Genomic DNA, 20486 nt, shown 5'->3' with positions numbered 1-20486 from the left:
ATTTTAATTTCATTTCATATTGCACTTATAATTTTCGTGGTGGCAATTAGAGGGAGTACTTCCTGACATTCCTAAGTGGAATGTATTGACCACACCATAGGTGAGGGGAGTCATGGAGATTGCAGACACACACCTTGCAGATGAGGGATTCCTTGTTACTCTTGTCTTGCCCCCACGACCTGGGCAAGATATTGAAGTATGCAGGGAAATCTGGACTACAGCCTCATCATTCATGGATGCTTGTGTGCGATGGTGGTTACTTACATCCACACACAGGAGAGCAAGTGTGTGCGGTAGAAAACTGTTATTTTATTAATAACTTTGTGCCTTATAATATTTTTATAATAGATTTGTTTGCGTAGGTCACCGATCTCACGATTGGCTTGTTATGTCGTAAGAACATGCATGTGTCCCACTATGACAGAAAGGCGGGTGAGGAGGTATCTCATCTCTTGTTCCCAGCAGCTAGGAGTTGTATCACAGAGACTCATACATGCATCGACAATGATTTCACCCGAGTGGATGGGGTACTAGTTAGAGGAGGGGCTGAGCGCCCCAATGCTTTTTTCTCGTATTACACTAACTACAAAAATGTGTGTGTGAGTTATTATTATTATTTTTTAATAGTCTATTAGTAGTGAGTTTACACAAACTACAAAAATGTGTGTGGTTTCATTGATTCCTTTTTTCGTTGGCTATAGTTGGTTGCTAGCGACATTTACACACGAGGAGGATTATGTTATTGATGTTTTGATTGGATGTGGTGGATTGGGAGTAGCTTGTGCTGAGGAGATGTGCCATTGTTTGTTGTAAGAGGTTGATTTTTATGCTTTTAGTGAGTGCCTTCAAAAGAAGGTTTGTGGGCCATCTCCTAATGACGATGATGAGTAGTCATACGGGCATTTTGATTGCGCACCGCTCTTATCTTTATCTCTATGTTTCTATGTGTTGTTTCTTAAAAAACCTATTGTAACTAGAGACATGTATTTTGGGCTCCTTGTTTTGTGGAGTAAGATATTGATCATTTTGAGATATCTATGGCTTCTAGATTGAGATTTGAGACTCACTTGATAGCCTTTTTTTAGGAAGAATTCCAATGACTAACTTCAAAGAAGCTCTGGGTAACATAGCCATAATCATATACTAGTGCTAATAGAGTAGTTTCTAGTTTGAGAGTGTTATAGATCCATTTCTGAGCAGTGAGACTAGTTTTTTTGGATGTTATACATGGGGGACGCCCTACAACATTTAGGGAGTGTGGACTCACCAATATTCGACTCTCGTGTTCATATTTTAGCGCATGTTTAGTTGCTACCATACAAATTATGGAAGTATGGAATGACTTTCATGAATAAGAGAGTAAATTCTTATTTTGTTTAAGCTATTTAGTTTTGCAAAGTTCATGTCCTTAGCATTACTAGTATGAGATAGGGTTACTACATGGTTAAAGTGAGAAGTACTTCACTCCAGATAAGCATGGTTATTCACTATCATTGGATCTAACATAGTTTTATAAACCATGACTATGTTTTTTAGAAAGGAATACTAAGATGGAGAGCTCAGTGGAGTATCCTAACATGTCTAGTGAGTTTAGAACACGGTGGTTCGAAGGTAAACTCAAGGTTTGGAACTGATTTAGAGAGATCAAAGGCAAACCACAGGAAATTTGGTGTTAGTCCAGAATGATTACACTTAAATCTTGATCTAATGCTAGTACAGAGTGCTTAGCAATTAACTTGATCTAATACTAGTACAGAGTGCTTAGCAAGAGTGCTTAGCAATTAACTTGATCATTCTATTTTCACGCACGTCTTGGTGTACGCGTGTGCACTTTCCACCAATCATCGCTTCCCTCCCCAGAAAGGTGTGCTGCCAGAAAGGTGTGCTGATCTGAAAAGATTAACTGAGGTTTCTACAAGAAGAATAGTGAGGGTCGATCCAAAGCAATCAAATGAATCTCTTGGGTTATATACTGAGATGGAGCGCTCAAGGAGGGTGGACCCTTCATGCCCAATTGACCTTGTGTCAAATGGGGGTGATAAAATTTATCGGGGGAAAAAGTGGTAGTTTCTTTTAACCGATATTGATGGTTGACCTCCAATGAGCTCAAATTTTATCAAAGTCTCAAACCTTAGGTGCTTGATATTCTAGATAAAGCATGAACTTGTCAATTTAGTGTGGCCAAATTGCCAAGAGTATTGAATGTGTACTTGGGTAGGTGTGGAAGTATTTTCACACTATGCTCCGTCATGGCAGATAGCCATGAGGTTGATCCACAAAGTATTTGGGCAAGTTCTTGAAGGACTTTACTATTTTTTATTCACACTGAGATTAGATCTAAGGCTACTATCATGACCTAGCAAGACTCATAGAACTACAGGGTTCAGAGATTAACATAGTTGTTGATTGGATATCATGATCAACAATGATTTGATATTGGAATGCCCAAACTTTGTGCCGTAGTGCAAGATTTAAGGTCAATGTAAGGAGCATTTCGTAGTAAGTGCCTTGAGAATCTTGTAAGAGATGGCTGCTTCAGATATTCCAACTCAGAAAGAGTATATCCATGAATATAGAGTTACTTAACCAAATCAAGGGAAGGATTTGGCATTTTAGATAGACAGGGTAAAGTGAACACAATTCAAATTTACCAAGCAAACATTTTATAAAAAAAGGCAACTTGTACTAATTTGTGTTCTGGAAATATTTATAAAGTCTATACGAGGACCTAGTATTCCTTGTTTGTCATCGGTTACTGTTGGGTAGTATATTGCCACCTACAGGTAGGTAGTGAATTGCCACTATAATGAGGAGGCAATAAGAAAATGTTATACGCCAGACTTCATATTGGTGCTAAACACAAATTGGATGAGTGATGCTCATTTCATAGCACCCTCGAAGTATAGAGATTGATTTTGTTTGTCAATGGGTAGATAGGTAAGATGGTACACTTTGGACTAGTAGAAATAGTGGTTTTTGGGTTGTGGTTTGAAACTTGGAAATGAACTTTGAATTGGAAAAAAAATGAAAATATTTTAAAAACTAAGAAAAGAAAATGTACATAATTGAAAAGATAGTGGGGGGGATAACTAAAAGTGGCGGGGTAATTATTATTATTTATATGCATTCTCTACATGCACTATCTCATTCAAAAAACTCAGAGTCAGCAAATCTCTTCTCTCTTTCTCTCCACACTTCCTCTCCCCCACCACTGATAGCGGCTTGAGAAAGTGTCTGCATCTTCAGCGATGGCTAACTCGAAGGGCAGTTGGCGAAGACACAAAGGTGGCCCTTCTCTCTCTCTCTCTCTCTCTCTCTCTCTCACACACACACACACACACACACACACACACACACACACACATCGCTCATCAACTTGGTAATCGAGCTCCACAAATGTTGGTGGTCTTGAGCTCAATATATGAGAGATAAGGAGAGTGTGTTTGCTTGTCTAACCAATGTTTTCTGCGTGCCAGAAGCGGGCACCCACCGAGTTACGCCACCCGAAGTTAGAGATAGAGCCATTGAAAGAATTTTGTAGGACTTCAGAGGATTTTTTCAAAGTGTATGGTCTCAATCTTGGGGGAGAGGATGCAAGGCGTCTGACTCTCAATGAGGTGCCACCAATGCATTGGCTAAGAGTATTTTTAGAGATCCTCGAGAAAGACAAGAAGGTGATGTTGCGAATGGCAAAGAAGGAGCACTACCTACCCTTGTATACATTATATAAACAGGTTTACCAATCTACACCCTCAAACTATTCTGTGGGCAATCAATTTGCCCGAGGCTACATCTACTAGGTCTGCACCAGTCTTGTGAAGTGGGCCATATTTGCTAAGCAGGTTGTTAAGAAGACAAGTGTCGATGGTAATTGCACAAAAAAAAGAACTCAATGGATGTGCGAGGTAGGTGTACAATCGATGTCATCTATGAGTTGTGGTGTAACACTATCTCAGGATGCATGCACTCAATTGGCACAGGGTAGCCTATATGAGGCAAAGGTGGAGGTCTCAAGTCACGTTCAGACATTGGTGGATGACATTTTACTGAATATCAAGTGTAGTAAAGAAGCTGCATTGTTGGCTCTTCATACAGCAACAACGAGGGTAGAGGAGGCAAAGTGCAGCTTACATTGCATTGAAGGTGCAATTGAATACCACACCATGATGCATCCATCAAATAACATGCTCCCTGATGCACAAGAACAAGTAGAGCAGCAGCTTCAAGATAAACTTTGCATCACAAGAGAAGCTTTAGAAATAGCAAAGGTATGTATATTTGTTTTCTGTATATGAAGAAAGTCCATGCCATGTTCATTGCCTCTTTGTCTGTGTTTATAGGCCGATTTAGACCAAAAGAATGAGGCTATGGAGAAAGTAGGTGCTAGTATAGCTTTCATGATGGTTGTGAAGTTAGAGAACTCTAGCACGATGATCATTCCACAACCACCAAAGATTTTTATGCATGAGGATAGTATGTTGATTGTGACGAAAAGTTACCCAGGGTGTGGCCTCGGGTTTGGAGCGGACCAATCTGTTGTTGGTCTGTGACAACGCACAGATAGAATTATATAAGAGAACATTATAAAAGAGACAAGAGTATTCATATATTCTAGAAAATATGCATGTTTGTCGCTATGTATATATATATACATGGGCTAGTTTCAGGGGGCGATGGTGGCGAGGTGTCTATCATGAATGTGAATGAGGACATGAATGTGTCTGTGATTGGGTGGCCTTGGACGAATGTTCTCTTCTGCTCTTGACATTTCTTCCCATAGTCTTTCCTCTACTTGCTAGCCTCCTGTTCTTGCCTCTGAGCCTCCAGCTCAGAGGCAACCTGTTTGCTGGATCCCACCCATTCATCCACCTCAATTGTGCACCTCTCAAATTCGTCGCTTGGTGGGCTTGCACTTCCCTTTGGTATTGTTCTTCTTTTGGTGACACCTATGCTCTTCGGCTTCCCTTGCAAAATCTCATGCCCATCTTATCTCTTCTTCTGCACGAACATGCACCGCCAAAATAATTCTTTGTATAGTTTTTATCCTGAATTATTTAACATGCAATTGAGTATATTTGTGCAGATTAAGTTCCTACACACAAAGGAAAATGTTTTGTTAGAAACCTCATAGAGCTCTATGTTAGTTGATGGAGATGTTGATTATAAACATCACTTACATCAGGAATATTAAAAACCTTTTCTAGCAAGAGGAATGCATTAAGGCACGTCCTCCATCCACAGCTATTATTACCTGGCTGGACTGGCACCTTTATCCTTCGATATTTCATGGTCTAAATAAGATTAGGCTCTAATAACAGTGTTCCACAACTGATGCGAACTTTTGAGCAGATCTGAAAGGACGACAAAACAAGCATTAGTTTATCCTACTAAAATAAATCTATCTAAATGATTGTGGAAGAGGGAAATGTCTATAGGGACTTACTCTTTGACACGACCATGATATCCGGACATAGAGTTTGCGAAGTAAGATGTATTTTGTTCAATGTCGTAAAGAAGCAAACTCCAATGTGCGCTAAAAAAATAAACAGGGCATAGGTATTATAAAAAAAACACATACAAATTACCTAATATATGTTGTCAATTCATAACTTAATACGAGACACGCTCTTCGTTTTATAAGCCGTGACAGTAATTCATGCCAGATCAAGGTTGACCCTCTAAAACTAGGCCATTAGGTCCAAAAATGATGTCCCCTCATTTTGCAATTGCCTTGATATGAGAGGGTCTATAACATATGTAATATTTTGTATCTCTTCTGGTAGAAGAGAGAGACAATACTTGCAGGCAACAATGAATAGAAAATATAATTAGTGAAAGATCCCTCCCCCCTCCGCGCAACGAATTCGGGGGTGCTAGCAGTGGGAGTAGCACTTCTTGGCATGAGGCAGGATCCCTCACTCGGGGCCTCACTCACGGATATCCGAACAAGAGACTAATCCCTCGGTTCTTCCGAAATCGAACCCAGAAAAAAACTTCCCTCGCCCGGAAAGCACGGGCGATTCCTCCACGGATACTTTTACTGTAACATAGTCAAGAGCCTTAACTAACTGAACTGATCTGATCAAACCCGTAAGTCCCATGGTCAGATCAAGGAAAAGACTTGCACTTGGATCATAGAGACCAACGCTTTTTTCCTCATTGAGAGGCATAGCCATTGATTCTTTTCCATAGAACAATTTCTATCCGGAATTTATTTCATCTATCGTACCATAACAGAATTGAGTCTCATTTTAGGGATCCATCAGTCCAGCCTAACCCCATCCAATCCCATGGGTTAGCCAACCACCCCCACCAACCACTGTAGTGATGGGATCCAATTAGGAATTTGGTTAGGTTTTCTCCCGGGTACCAGGGAAAAGAGTTCCCAGGCCCCCTAGCCGGATATTCATGCAAACTTAAAACTAGTCACACCACTTACACACCCAATATAAAATTGCCTTTTCATAGATTCAGCTATCTTTAAAACAATCATTTAATGAAACTATAGTGTCACTGATCATAATCCTCCAAAATATCCGGTTGAATCCTAATTTCCAATCATTCCTTCATCGGTGTACCTATGGCATCATTGGCAACCAGAACGCTCACCACCTGTCCACTCAGGGGCCTTTTCGATAGTTTCTAGCTCATAGTACCCGGCAATATATTCACTTATAAAAATCAAAATGGAATCTCCGTTGAAGATCAGCAAGATCAACCAACAGATCCATATAAAAGAGCCATGGACTCATCCGTTGAGGACCAGCAAGGTCAATCAACCAGATCCATGCCCGGTTTCAGAAAACGACTCTTACTCCTTGTTCCAATATCCTCCTCGACGCACGTGTGGGTATCTTCGACGACCCAGAGCCCGAGCACCGTATGGTCAGCACCCTCTAAGATCCTTCGTAGGTCGCCTAGCGCTTCACTCATAGGCCGCTTCCTTGGTCCCTCATCCACCGTACCGAAAGCTCACCATTTAAATCGAACCGAGGCTGGTCAAGACCTCGGCCGACCTTGCTACACGAGACGTCCTCCATTGACTCTCCGTCAGTTGTTGCAACTTTATCAGTTAGGTCTCCATGACCTCATTCACAAGACGATCAAAACGCTTCCCCAGCATTCTTGACATAAAACAGTCATTTGAAAACAGGTCATAAATACAGCTTCTATAACGAGCTCTCGTCTTTCCACATTGTTCCATATCAATCCACATTACTTAATCCACATTCATTTCATATGTATTCCCATTCTCATCACATCATTTTCCATCTCATCACATCTTTCTTTATTTATCCTCATCAGATCTCATCCACTCGCATCTACCCATATCCACATCTCATCAGATCATATTTATTCACATCACATATAATCCATTCACATCTATCTCAATTTACATCACATCCATTTCACATCACATATCATTCATTCACATCCCGATTCACATCACATCACATCTCATCCATTCACATCCCATATTATTCATTCACATCCCGATTCACATGTCGTCACATCTCATTTATTCGCATCCTGATTCACATGACATCACATCTTATTCATTCACATCACATCTATTCACGTCACATCACATCTATTCACGTCCATCACATTCATTTACATCACATTTATTCACGTCACATGACATCTATTCACGTCCATCACATTCATTTACATCACATCCATTTACATCCATCACATCACATTCATTCATATCCATCACATTCATTCTCATCACCATCCCATCACATACATTCTATTCACATTACATCACATCACATCTATCCACATCATGTCTCATTCATATACATCTCATCTCATTCATCTACATCCATCCAATCGTTCACATGTACGACTACCCACATCTATCCATACACATCCGCATCCACAACCATTCTTTCACATATACATCCACATCCCTTTATATCACATCACATCCTTTCACATACACATCCACATCCATTCTTTCACATATACACATCCACATCCATTCTTTCACATACACATCCACATCCATTTCTTCACATACACATCCACATCCATTCTTTCACATACACATCCACATCCATTTATACACATCCACATCTATTCTTTTGCATACACATCCACATCCATTCTTTCACATATACATCCACATCCATTCTTTCATATACACATCCACATCCATTCATACACATCCACATCCATTCTTTCGCATACACATCCACATCCATTCCTTCACATACACATCCACATCCATTCTTTCACATACACATGTACATCCATTCTTTTACATACACATCTACATCCACATCCACATCCATGTACTTTCCATCTCACCCTTTCACATTTTCTCTCATCTTATTCCCATCCACATCAATTTACTTCACATCTCATCCCCATTCATTTTCATCACACCACATCCTACCACATCCCATTCACATCTTATCGCATCTTATTTTCATCTTATCACATCCATTCACATCTTATCGCATCTTATTTTCATCTTATCACATCCATTCACATCCTATCGCATCCCATTTACATCTTATCACATCTGTTCACATCTTATCGCATCCCATTTACATCTTATCATATCCATTCACACTCTATTCCCATTTAGTAGTTTTTACTACTTTAATACCGATAATGGGACTTTTTCTAAATTTTTGCCAATTGCTTGGCCTAGATAAATGTTCTTTTTCTCGACGACTATTTCTATATTCTTTCTCAATTTCTCAAATGAATTATATTCAATATTCCTCTTTTGGAATAGAAGAATTCATGGGATTTACAAAAATCAATTCTACCCATATTTCCACTTTTGATAAATAATCATAAATTGAATTATACTAAAAATTTCTCTTTTCTCATTTAATTTCTCGGACCTCAATTATCATGGAATTCCTCTTTTTTACATTTGATTATTTGCATTCCAATATCATGGGAATTCTTCTTTTATCATCAAATATTTCTCATAAAATAATTTCATCAAAAATAAAATATCCATTAATTCAATATGCTAGGAATTTCTCTTTTCCTATCTAAATGATTGAATTCCAAATGTCATAGGAATTTCTCTTTTACCATTTAAATATTTCTCATAGATAGAATAAATTTATGTAAAATTTATCTTTGAATTTAAATAAAATATCCAATAATTCCAATATGCTAGGAATTTCTCTTTTTCTATCTAAATGATTGAATTCCAAATGTCATAGGAATTCCTCTTTTACCATTTAAATATTTCACATAGATAAAATAAATTTATCTAAAATTTATCTTTGAATTTAAATAAAATATCCAATAATTTCAATATGCTAGGAATTTCTCTTTTCCCATCTAAATGATTGAATTCCAAATGTCATAGGAATTTCTCTTTTATCATTAAATATAATTACCATAATTTTTTATTTTTTAATTATTTAATTACACATAAACTTAAAAATTAGTTTTCCATTGAATGTGACAAAAACCATTCTTTTAACCTAGGATATTCAATCCTAGAATATGATAGGAAGTCCTCTTTTCATGTTATGCATAAGAATGAATTATGCATCAATTTCTTAAAAAATTTGCCATAGCTCCGCTGCTATTACTGGCAATTTTTAATTTTTATAAAAAGAATAAGATAGTAAAATAATTATGATAGTATAACTATCTTTTAGCATTAAATCTAATTTATGGATTTATCCCATAATATTACCATATTTTTCAAGCATATAAGTATAAAAATTATTTTCTTAAACCTCTAGCTTCACAAGTCTAGAGTTTGATTTGTGAATAGAGAATTTCTCCATGAGAAGCATTAATTGAATATAGAATAGGTCATAGGAATGACCATTCTTTGGGGGAGAGAGATATGCTTTAAAAAAATATTTTAATTTAAGCATAAATGAAAACTTTATGTGTTTAATCACTAAAATCCATTAGAGAGCTTCAATTGCATTAAGGAGCCATTCAATTGAATACTTCTCAAGCTTGAGAGGGGTTGAGAAGTGAGAAACATTTAGAGATTAAGAAAAAGACCATAAATCACACTTTACCGCTTATTTTGCTTGATTCTTTAGTCTAAGGAGAGGCTCCCAACCAATCAATTGATTTAGTATATTGATGAAGACTCCAAAGAAGGTTGAAGAGAGAGAGAAACTCCGTTCTCTCCAAATTGTAGAGGATTTTTAGAGGCTAATAGAAAATATCATTATTTCAGTATAATATTCGCATGGTATAGTTCACATATATTTTTACAAAGGGCTAAGGATCCATTTATAGGTGAGGGAGGCCTCTAATCAAGTCCAACTAGGTTCTAGAATTTTTTAGGTTCAGTTTGGCTGAATTCGGACAAGATTTGGACCTAGTTTGGCTCCCTTTTGATTTGGTTTGATCCAAGAGAGAGAAAAATATCACAATATTTTTGAGTTAAAAAATCCACTACATGTTTGAAATAGGCGCCTCCTTGAAGTGCCCCCTTCTCCTTATCAAGGTGTCAAAAATGTATCATTATACCCAAAATATCTCATTTTTTTAGTAATAAACCTTGTACTCAGTCAACTCTTCATCTTATGTGGGCATTTACTCATTTTTGGATTTTTTTTTATAAATTGGATTTATCTCCTCTCCACACTTGGATTGATCCTATTGGCCCATAGGAACCTTAATAATCCAAAAATTTCTAAAAATCTAGACTCTTAGGCTAAGGTCCTTTATACCTATTTTCAATTAATTCCAATTGCACATTGGAAAGTTCTTTTTGAATTTGTGTTTCAGGGGAAACCATTTTAGACACTAGGAGGATTTTTATATCAAAAATATCTCAATTTTGGATTATCTCTCCCTAGATATTTTCTCTCTCTAGGCCAAAATAAGATAAAACGTGATCTTTCTTTTATTTCAGAGAGGGGAATAATTATAAGATCAGAAGGGGAGGTTCTTACACCTGTACACCTCAAAAGCTGGAGGGACTCCGAGGAGTGGATGAAGAGATGAATAAAGTTTTTGCTCTCTAATAGGAGAACGAATATCAAGAGAGCAGAAAAGAATAAATTGGAGAAGCCTAGTGTTTGCACGAACCAAAAGTGGAGGCATGCACGCAGCTTCATGAGAAATCACCCACATGCTTTTTAACAACAAGCGGCGGTGAGTGCTTCCCAACTACAGAAAATAGGATTTGTGAGAAAAATAGAAATAGCATTTGCGAAAAATAGAATACATCAAAATCATGCCAACATACCATAGTGATACATGCACAACTGTGTCTGTGACTTCTAGTATCTCGCCACATTGCAAAACACGTAAGTCATCTGTATCTAAGCTGGTAAATAAGCATGCTTCCCCGAATTGTAAATGCCATATTCACGGGAGCATTATTCTTCAACCCCCTTAATTGTCTAGTATTTTCTACTTCAATGACATTGATTTCTATACGAACCCTATCGGCTTCTTGCCATGCATCATCATCTACTTGATCACATCAGGAAAAATATCACCATTACTAGTGGCAGAACCGGATGGTTGTAACTGTGCGGTAACAACATTTGGTTGTGCTTGTGGTTGTGCCTCTCCTATTGTGGTTGTGCCTCCGGTTCTGGTTGTGCGTGAGATTCTGGTTGTGTGACATCTTAGTATGGCTGGTCTTGTGCTTCTGCTCTTCTCCAAGTTCGAGAGCAGGTGTCCCTGTCATGACCAGCACGAGTGTCCTCAACTGGCCTTGCACGAGGATGGAGGGGCAAGACCGTGAGGATCTCCAGCATATGCGACGATCGCTAATAGAGACAGGTGCTAATAGTTGGTCATATCTGTATCTCAATCTACAGAGTGTATCGAAATCCCTAGGCATTATTGTAAGCCTATGGGCATGGGCAGCAGGAAAATATGCATCTTCAAAAAACTCTATGAGCTAGTCTTTAGTAATTTCCTGGAGACACAAAACTACAGTTGCTTGCCATTGCATGCCAATACTCCACCAGTGTTCGCATATTTCACGCACAAGCCTTTGAAATGGTAGCCTGGCTACTATAGGTTGCATATGTCGCTCAATCTGTCGAAGCTCTCACAGAACTGCCGTGTGGGCTTGATATCTTCTCCTCCTACCTTGCACCTGAAGCAACTCCATAAGCCTTTCGCTTGTATCTACCCTTCGAAGAGTTCGCTTGTATCTACCCTTCGAAGAGTTCGCTTGTATCTACCCTTCGAGGAGTTCGCTTTGGTATGCGCCATCTGATAAATAAACTTAGTAATATCACAACCAAAAAATTGTTGGGAGTCAATACCAAGCGAAAACGGACAAGCGGGATGCCCGCTTGCAACTAATTACTTGGTACTGACCCATGCTAACAAGATCTTATAGTACAGTCCGTGTGAGCAACATGACCCGAAGGGGAGTCAGTACCAAGAGATACGAAGCCAGCAAGATGCCAACAAGCCTCATATCGCTTGGTACTGACCTCATGAGCAAAATGATGCAAGGGGTTAGTACCAAGCGAAATGGGGCCTGCAAGATGTCACAAGGGGTTGGTACCAAGCGAAATGGGGCCTGCAGGATGTCACAAGCCATATATCTCTTGGTACTACCCCATTAGCAAAAATACCGAAAAAGGTTGTCAGTGCCTCACGACATGGGGACAACAACATGCCAACAACCTCATATTAATTGGTACTGACCCCGTGAGCAAAATGATCGCACAAGGGGTCAATACCATGCGAAATGGGGCGTGGAGGATGCCAACGAGACTCTTGTCTATTGGTTCTGACCCTGTGAGAGCAACGTGTCCTCCCAAGGGAAGTCAGCACCAAGCGATAAGGGGCCAGTGCAATGCCCATGAACACCTATTGCTTGGTAGTGACCCCATAATCCATATCCATGTTACCGCTATAGGGGAGTACTACCAAGCGAAATGGTGCATGCAAACAAGACTCTAGTTTCTTGGTATTGACCCTCATGAGAAAAATGACCGCAAAAGGGGGTCAGTACCAAGCGATATGGGGCATGCAGGATGCCAACGAGACTTGTGTCGCTTGGTATAGCAACAACGATCTCAAGGGGAGTCAGGACCAAGCAATATGGGGCCATCACAATGCCCACTAGCCTCCTATTGCTTGGTACTGACTCCCCTTGAGGAAAATAATCTCAAAAGGGATCAGTACTAAGGATGCTTACAACACTCGTGCCGCTTGGTATTGACCCTGTGAGCAACATGACCCTAAGGGGGTTCGATAACAAGTGATATGGGCCAGTAGGATGCCAATGAGCCTCCTATCGCTTGGTGCAGAACCTTAACACAGCATTACCCTAACAGCTACTAAGAAAAGGTCGTTACCAGGTGATAAAGAGCTCGTGGAGTACGAGCCCCTTATCGCACAGTACTGACCTAAAAACGAACACTTATCGAAGCAGTCAAAAAATCAAAAAAATACTTGCAAATACAATGGCGTTGTCTGAGTTTGGGGGGGTTGATGAGGAGGAAGATGTAGTCATGAGGAAAAGGCAATAGGGCACTGTGTGATAACATTTCCAAAAATAAATCAAACAGATGCAGGAGAGGAAAGGAGTGCGAGTACCTAGCATATTAACGTGTCATTCATGCGTCAGACCTTATAAATGCCACTTATTATCATTAATACACACCACGGGAGTGGTGCTAAGACCACGTGGTATGGGACCACGTTGGTCTTTAACGGCCCATATCCCCCTCTGGAGCTTCATTCATTTGTGTTGAGTTCCCTGTCACCCTTTGCGTCGCCCCTCTGCATCTCCATCGCCCCTTCTTCTTCTTCTTCTATCTCCACAAACAAACTGAGGCTTTTAATCAAATCTGTAGGCATGCTTTTCTCTCTATCTCTCTCTCTAATTAAACGCTCACAATATTCATTCTGAACACACACACACACACACACACACACACACACACACACACACACACAACATACAGAAAGAAAAAAACTATGCTCCGTCTCCAACAACCTTATGGAAACAAAAAATGTTATGATGTTTTAATGAACCATAGCCTGCTAAACTGTGATGCATGCTCATTTTTGAAGGCATGGGATGAAACTTTAATTTGAAGGGTTAATTCCATTATGCCATTTTTTCCCTAGGCATTACAAGGGGATATTGAAATTTCACCCTTAAATTTTTTGATGGCCTTATATATGAAGGGTAAAATGGCATATAAATGTGTGAGACCTTATAATGCTACTTATGAATAGGACACACCACACGCGTGGTGCTAAGACCACCATGTGGGTCTAAAATAGCCCGAATCGCCTTGGGGACATCGAGCTTTCTACCCATCCTAAACTCTTCCTAAACCCTTAGCGTCGAGCTCTCTACCCTTCATGTCATCCCTCTGCATCACCATTGCCATTGTCTAACCTGTGCCTTGCCATTGCCGTGGTGTCCCCTGCTCTGACATCATCGTCGCCTCGCCAAAGAAGGTATCATTGTAGTGCGTTATAGCTTGTTCTTACTGACCCCCTTTACTTTAATTTTGTTATCTGGGTCATTACAAAGCGGGGGCTCGCAGACATCACGTAATCCCCCTACTGCTTTTTGGTACTGACCCCATGATCCATATGGCCTCGTGTTTGCCCCCATGTCTATCCTTTTGTACAGAAGGGGTCATTACCAAGCAGTAGGGAACTCACAGGCATCGCGTAAACCCCTGTCACTTGATACTGATCCTCTTTTGTTACTTCCATTTTGTTATCTGGGTCAGTAAAGCGGTAAGGTTTCGTGAACATCACGCAATCCACCTATCGCTTGGTACTAACCCCATGATCCATATGGCCTTGTGTTTACTCCCATGTCTATCCTTTTATATAGAAGGGGTCAGTACCCAAGTAGTAGGGAACTCACAGGCATCACGTAAGCCCCTAATCGCTTAATATACTGACCCTCTTTTGTTTTTTTCCTTTTGGGATCTTCCATTTTGTTATCTGGATCAGTTTACGAAGCGATAAGAGACTCGCGACATCACGGAATCCCCCTATCACTTGTTGGTACTGACCCCATGATCCATATGGCCTCGTGTTTACCCCCATGTCTATCCTTTTATACAAAAGGGGTAAGTACCAAGCGGTAGGGAACTTGCAAGCATCACATAAGCCCCTAATTGCTTCATAATGACCCTCTTTTATTTTTTTTTTTGATCTTCCATTTTGTTATATGGGTCAGTACGAAATGGTAAGGGGCTCAGGGGACATCGAGAAATCCCCCTACTGCTTAGTATTGACCCCATAATCCATATGGCCTCATGTTTACCCCCATGTCTATCCTTTTATATAGAAGGGGTCAGTGTACCAAGCACTAGGGAGCTCGCACGCATCGTAATAGTAGCCCCTAATCGCTTGATACTGACCTCTTTTGTATCCTTTTGTTTTATGGTTAGTACCAAGCGACAAGGTACTTGCATGCATCGCCTAAGCCCCTTATTGCTTGTTGGTACTGACCCCTTGTATATTAAGCATGCTTTTCCTAATTGACTGAAATGTTTTTTTAGGCATGCCGGCTCTGAGTTGGACATTATCTTGGAATCTGGTGGAAGAGTCTTGGCAGAAAAGTTGAACATGTTCCTATACAATGCACATGCCCACCACCGTGCTTCTGAATTGTCTATAATGTTCAATGCATAATTTCCTTTTTTTGAGAACATTATCAAGATTTCTAGGATTATTCTTGGTGACCGAGAGGAGGATTATGAGCAGATAGTTTCTAGCAACATCGTGACATTATGGTGAACAATATGTTCATCCATCTGATTTTGCAATAGATAAAGTCATGAAAAGCTCAGCCGCCGCTGTCTTAAAAAGATCCCCAACTGCGATAGTAGAGTAGAGGAGAAATGCCCATTACGCTCAAAGAAGTATCGCCTTCTCTAATACAGTTATGAATTTCTTTGTTTTCTACATCTCCTTACTGAAGACTCTGAGCCCCAGACAACGAATTTACCAAGCAGTCAAGTGCCAATCGAGGATGATGTAGTTGAAGAAGAGGTGGCTATCAATCCAACAGAGGAGAGGGTAGAGGCTAAAAAGGAAATGTTTCCCACTAGTACATCCCTTGTCAATGTCGAATGCAACAGCCATGAGCATAATCCCATTGGAAGCCAATCCCTTGTCGGTGTCGAATGCAGCAGCACCCATGAACGTAATCCCATTGGAAGCCAATCTACCTAATGAGAACGAACAAGGGGACTTGTCACTTCCTTCTTTGCCTGGCTTTACTATGGCAAACCAATGTGATTATGTATTATTGACAGACATTATGCATCATTTTAAATATTCATGAAGACTATTACTTGGCTGCTTTAGCAAATTATCGTGAAGCAAACATGGGGTGGGTAGAGCAAGGAGTTGACAAACACCTCCTAGTTGATTTTGCAGTCCAGGACTCTGAGTATCTGCCCGGTAAGGATATATTAAGGGACATTTTCAATGAAGCTAGGGCATATGAAAGCCAATTGCCTTCCGAGGAGGAGGCTACAGTAATTGTAGACCACCTTGGTTTGGAAGATATGGGCAAATATATAGCATCTACCATACATGAAGACAGTAAATCTACGATCCCTTTCTGGACTAGCAAAATGCTTGAAGGTGATGAAAATCAATAGGTAACAGTACCGAAAATTTCTTAAGATATTAGTATTTGTTTTACGTGTATTTTATCGATTAAATGTATTACATTACTTGCAGGTTTTTGTATATGATGATGATCCTGAAGAGAGCAGGAGGCTCAAGATCATCCGGTGCTAGCAGTTCAAAATCAACAGGTCATCGAAAGGATGTTGGTCTCACTGAATATATAAGACATTTGAATCATCAAAAGGTGCATACATTTTATGACACTTGCTTATAATTGATAGTAAGTTGACTTGAATCATGATGCTTACAATTTTGATGCGCAGATCATTATATTTCATAAATAATTCTCAAAAGACAATGCAAAATTTCCTTTATTCGCATTGAAAGTACTCTCCAGGTTTTGTGGTGGATATGATGTGCCATTGAATGCTAAGAAAGTGTATGCTAAGAAAGTGGTGCTGGTGGATAAACAGTTTGCTTTGCGGGTGTTTAGTCAGGGGCATGGGTGTCAAGCGCTATGGCAAAATATATCTAATGAGGACAAGAAAGAGTTGGTGTGTTCCTCTAGAACTGTTACCTCCAGAGGTGCAACTTCCAAGAATAGATCTCCCAGTAGATGACGTTCAAGATGAAGACGAAGGATAAGGAAGATCACTGAAGAAGATGAAGCCCACCTCCTCATCAAGCTCACTTCCTCCCAACACAGATCAATTGTAAAGTATGGTGCATGATTACACAATATATGCTGTAATCATAAACAGAACAAAACCGGATGTATGTATAAATTAGACTCGAAGTATTGAGATTCTTTTACTTCTTCTTCTTCTTCTTCTTTGTGCGTCATTTCTACTACTGTTATTGACTACTTGAGTGTCTCCATGTGTCGATGTATTAATTGGAATCCCAAATTTAGGATTAATTTTCTCATTTGCAAATCAAGTGTTCTCTGCATTTTTTAATAATAGCGAATTGAAAAGGAAATTAGCACGATCAGTAAGGACGTTTTTTTTAACAAACCCCCACGAGCGTGAAATTCTTTTTGGCAAATGAATCATTAAAGCTTCTATACATAACTACCTCAAATCATCAAAATCTTCATTCTGACAAGATTTACTTGCATCCAATCAAATATTCATGAGAATTGAATCATCGAAGCTACATAATACATAGTCTCGGAGCACTAAATTTCATGAGCAACAGATAGAAACATGTCAAGTATGCACACAATTGGATGGCAAACTATTTTACACAACTTTGTATCTAACAAGTATGCTAAAAATTGAATGGCATACTATTTTACACAACTTCATGTACCTCAAGGGATAGGACAAATAGATTTTTGTTAACTGGGTGTGGGTCCATTGGAAATTTGATTGCTCGTACAAGATGTGTCGCTATCAAGGCCTCCGACTTGTAATCCCACAACTCATAGGTTTGCTCGTCTTTAGGTGCATAGAAGAACCCTTTCACATTAAAACAACCTCGTGCAATGGCATTCCCCCATCCGTCCTTTATAGGTCTCTTGCAGAGCTCTTTCTCCTTTGTGCATTTCAGAATGTAAAAATTTGCATTCTCTGGATTTCCTTTTTCAGTTGTCACCGCCGCGAAATTGTCTCCTATAAGAAGGACATCACTAAGGGTATCATGGTGTCCTTCGTAGGTGGCCTCCTCAATGTTTGTGATGTTACCATCAATGTCAACATTGTCTTCTTTAGTGCCATCTACCAATGGTTCAAGGGCAATGTAGTCCCAACTATGAATATGAGACTGATTGTTGCACCTACGCCATAAGTGTTCCATACAATTACTACAATAACATGATAATCGACACACCCTCAATGCTATTGGATCATGCTGAGAGTATGCAAAGACTGAATGTAGGGATCTTGTGTTTATTATAGCCTTGACATTCCATGCCTCATCTCTATCTATATCACCCAACTTTATCTCCCAAAAGACTCTACTAACGTACCGAGCTTGTGATTCATATGTGGACTCGGCTCTAGTGGTGAGCGCTTCTTGCAAAAACTTTACGACATCAGCTGCACATTGGATCTTAGCACCATTAGGCTTGAGTTGTTCATGACTTAGTGCTCTCTTCACCACAACCCCTGCACCGTTGTGCTCTCCCTTTCTATAACCAGAGCCAAAGAAATTCCAAGTCATTTGCAAACCTGTGATGGCAGTGTACCTGGAAACAGAGTAGAAAGGCCTTTTTGCTTTGAATTGAAACGAAGCACCATCAGACCAAACCCAATGATGTTGTAGGGGAATACCATAGGGTAATACCCAATTATAATGTAGCATGAAATAATGTTGCACAAAATGGGTATCATGCTTCTTATCATCAGAGACATAAAAGTGAATTGTTTTCTGGATGTCACCTGCAATGTGAAAGTATGTAATATGCACAAATATGGACACTTGGCTTGAATACTAGTGCATTGATTGTATCTCATTTTGCTTCTTAAAAGAGTAATTCTTAGCAAAGTCTACAACAAATACTACCACATCTTCGGGAAAATTGGACAAGCATTCTTTGTATTGCTTAGCTTGCCACCAATACACAAAATTATGTTTGATAACTTTTCGAGCTGGTCATTGAACATTTGATTCAGTGCCTTGCATGACATTTCCTTGTGTATTAACTCTTTCCTCTTCTTTGTCTTGCCATCATCAGTGGTTCCACAATCTATGTCCTGAAAGATCTTCATGGTGACAAGTCGACCACCAACATATGCAGATTCAGCTGGACAAACTGATATGTTTTGAGAACCACATACACTGTAACTCCCCATCAGACACTTCAAAGCATGGAAAATAGTACCTTCAGCCTTTTAGGACACAGGATGGACTCCCATGCGCTTGTGATGCTCTTGTAGGACTTCTCTATAGACTGAGAACCCACATTTCAAATGACACAATCACATTGACATGCTTTGCCATGCAACCCAAAAGTAGATCCTCTAATCTGGTTCAACGCATCTTTTAAGAATGACATCTGAACATGTGTTATGCAGTAGCAACAAGTGTATCAATCCTTAAGCTTGTGCACAAAGTATGGCTTTAATTTCTCAAAAGCTCGTTGATGAACTAGTGCATGTGGATACATCTCCTTAAACAACAAATATAGTTCAACCTGCAATACAAAACCATCGTGCAAGTTAAACATTTGGTTTGAAACTAGTTTGTAGTTATAAGTTCCTAGGTGTATGCAGCTAGTTCACCAGCTGGTATCTTATTGGCTTAACACCGGTATCATATTGTTTCAAAACTAGTGTTGTCTAAAGCAAAGCTAATCTTTACCTTATATCTCATGCATGTTGCATAGAGCTAATGTTCCAAACGGTATCATACTGGTACAAAACACTAGTATCATATGGCCACCCCAAGTTCTCCTTCCAGTCTTTACCTGATATCATACCAGTGTTCAACCGGTATAATACCGGTTAGAAAATTTGCTATATACAGAGTACATTAGAGGATACCATGCTCTTAAGCTAGTATGATAACAGTGTTTAACCGATAGCTGGTCTTTTCCCTATCAGTAGTGTTAGTTGTATACAGTTATCATTCCACAACCGGTATCATATTGGTTTGGGAGCGGTGTGATACTGGTGAAAAGCCTCAGGAATGCTTGTTTTTGCTATAGCCTAAGTGTATAAAGGTTGTTTTCGATCGGGTATCTTACTAGTTTAACACCAATCTCTTACCGGTTTTCTTGGTTTTGTTTATTGCCGCCCCAAGTTGAAAACCGTTTTGAACCATGCCCTGCCTTGTGAGGGAGGATGGTTTCTTTTTATTTGCTAGATTTTCCAGTACTTAACTTCCCCAAGTAGTCCAAGATCTATAGGTTGACTAACTGGAAATCTGACAGTTAGACATAATACACATAGACACATGATAAAAGAAGGAAACAACACACATACAGG

At 39.5% G+C, this 20486-nt stretch overlaps 1 pseudogene; it reads right to left on the bottom strand.

The window, feature by feature from the left end:
• Window positions 1-17850: 17850 nt before the first annotated feature.
• Window positions 17851-20486, bottom strand: part of LOC147611386 (uncharacterized) — a 13047-nt pseudogene continuing 10411 nt past the window's right edge.

This window comes from Cibotium barometz, chromosome 47, assembly GCF_041138505.1.
Source record: "Cibotium barometz isolate CiBa-2024 chromosome 47, ASM4113850v1, whole genome shotgun sequence".
NCBI lineage: Eukaryota > Viridiplantae > Streptophyta > Polypodiopsida > Cyatheales > Cibotiaceae > Cibotium > Cibotium barometz.
The sequence above is the reverse complement of the archived record's forward strand: the minus strand, read 5'-3'. Positions and strand labels throughout refer to the sequence as shown.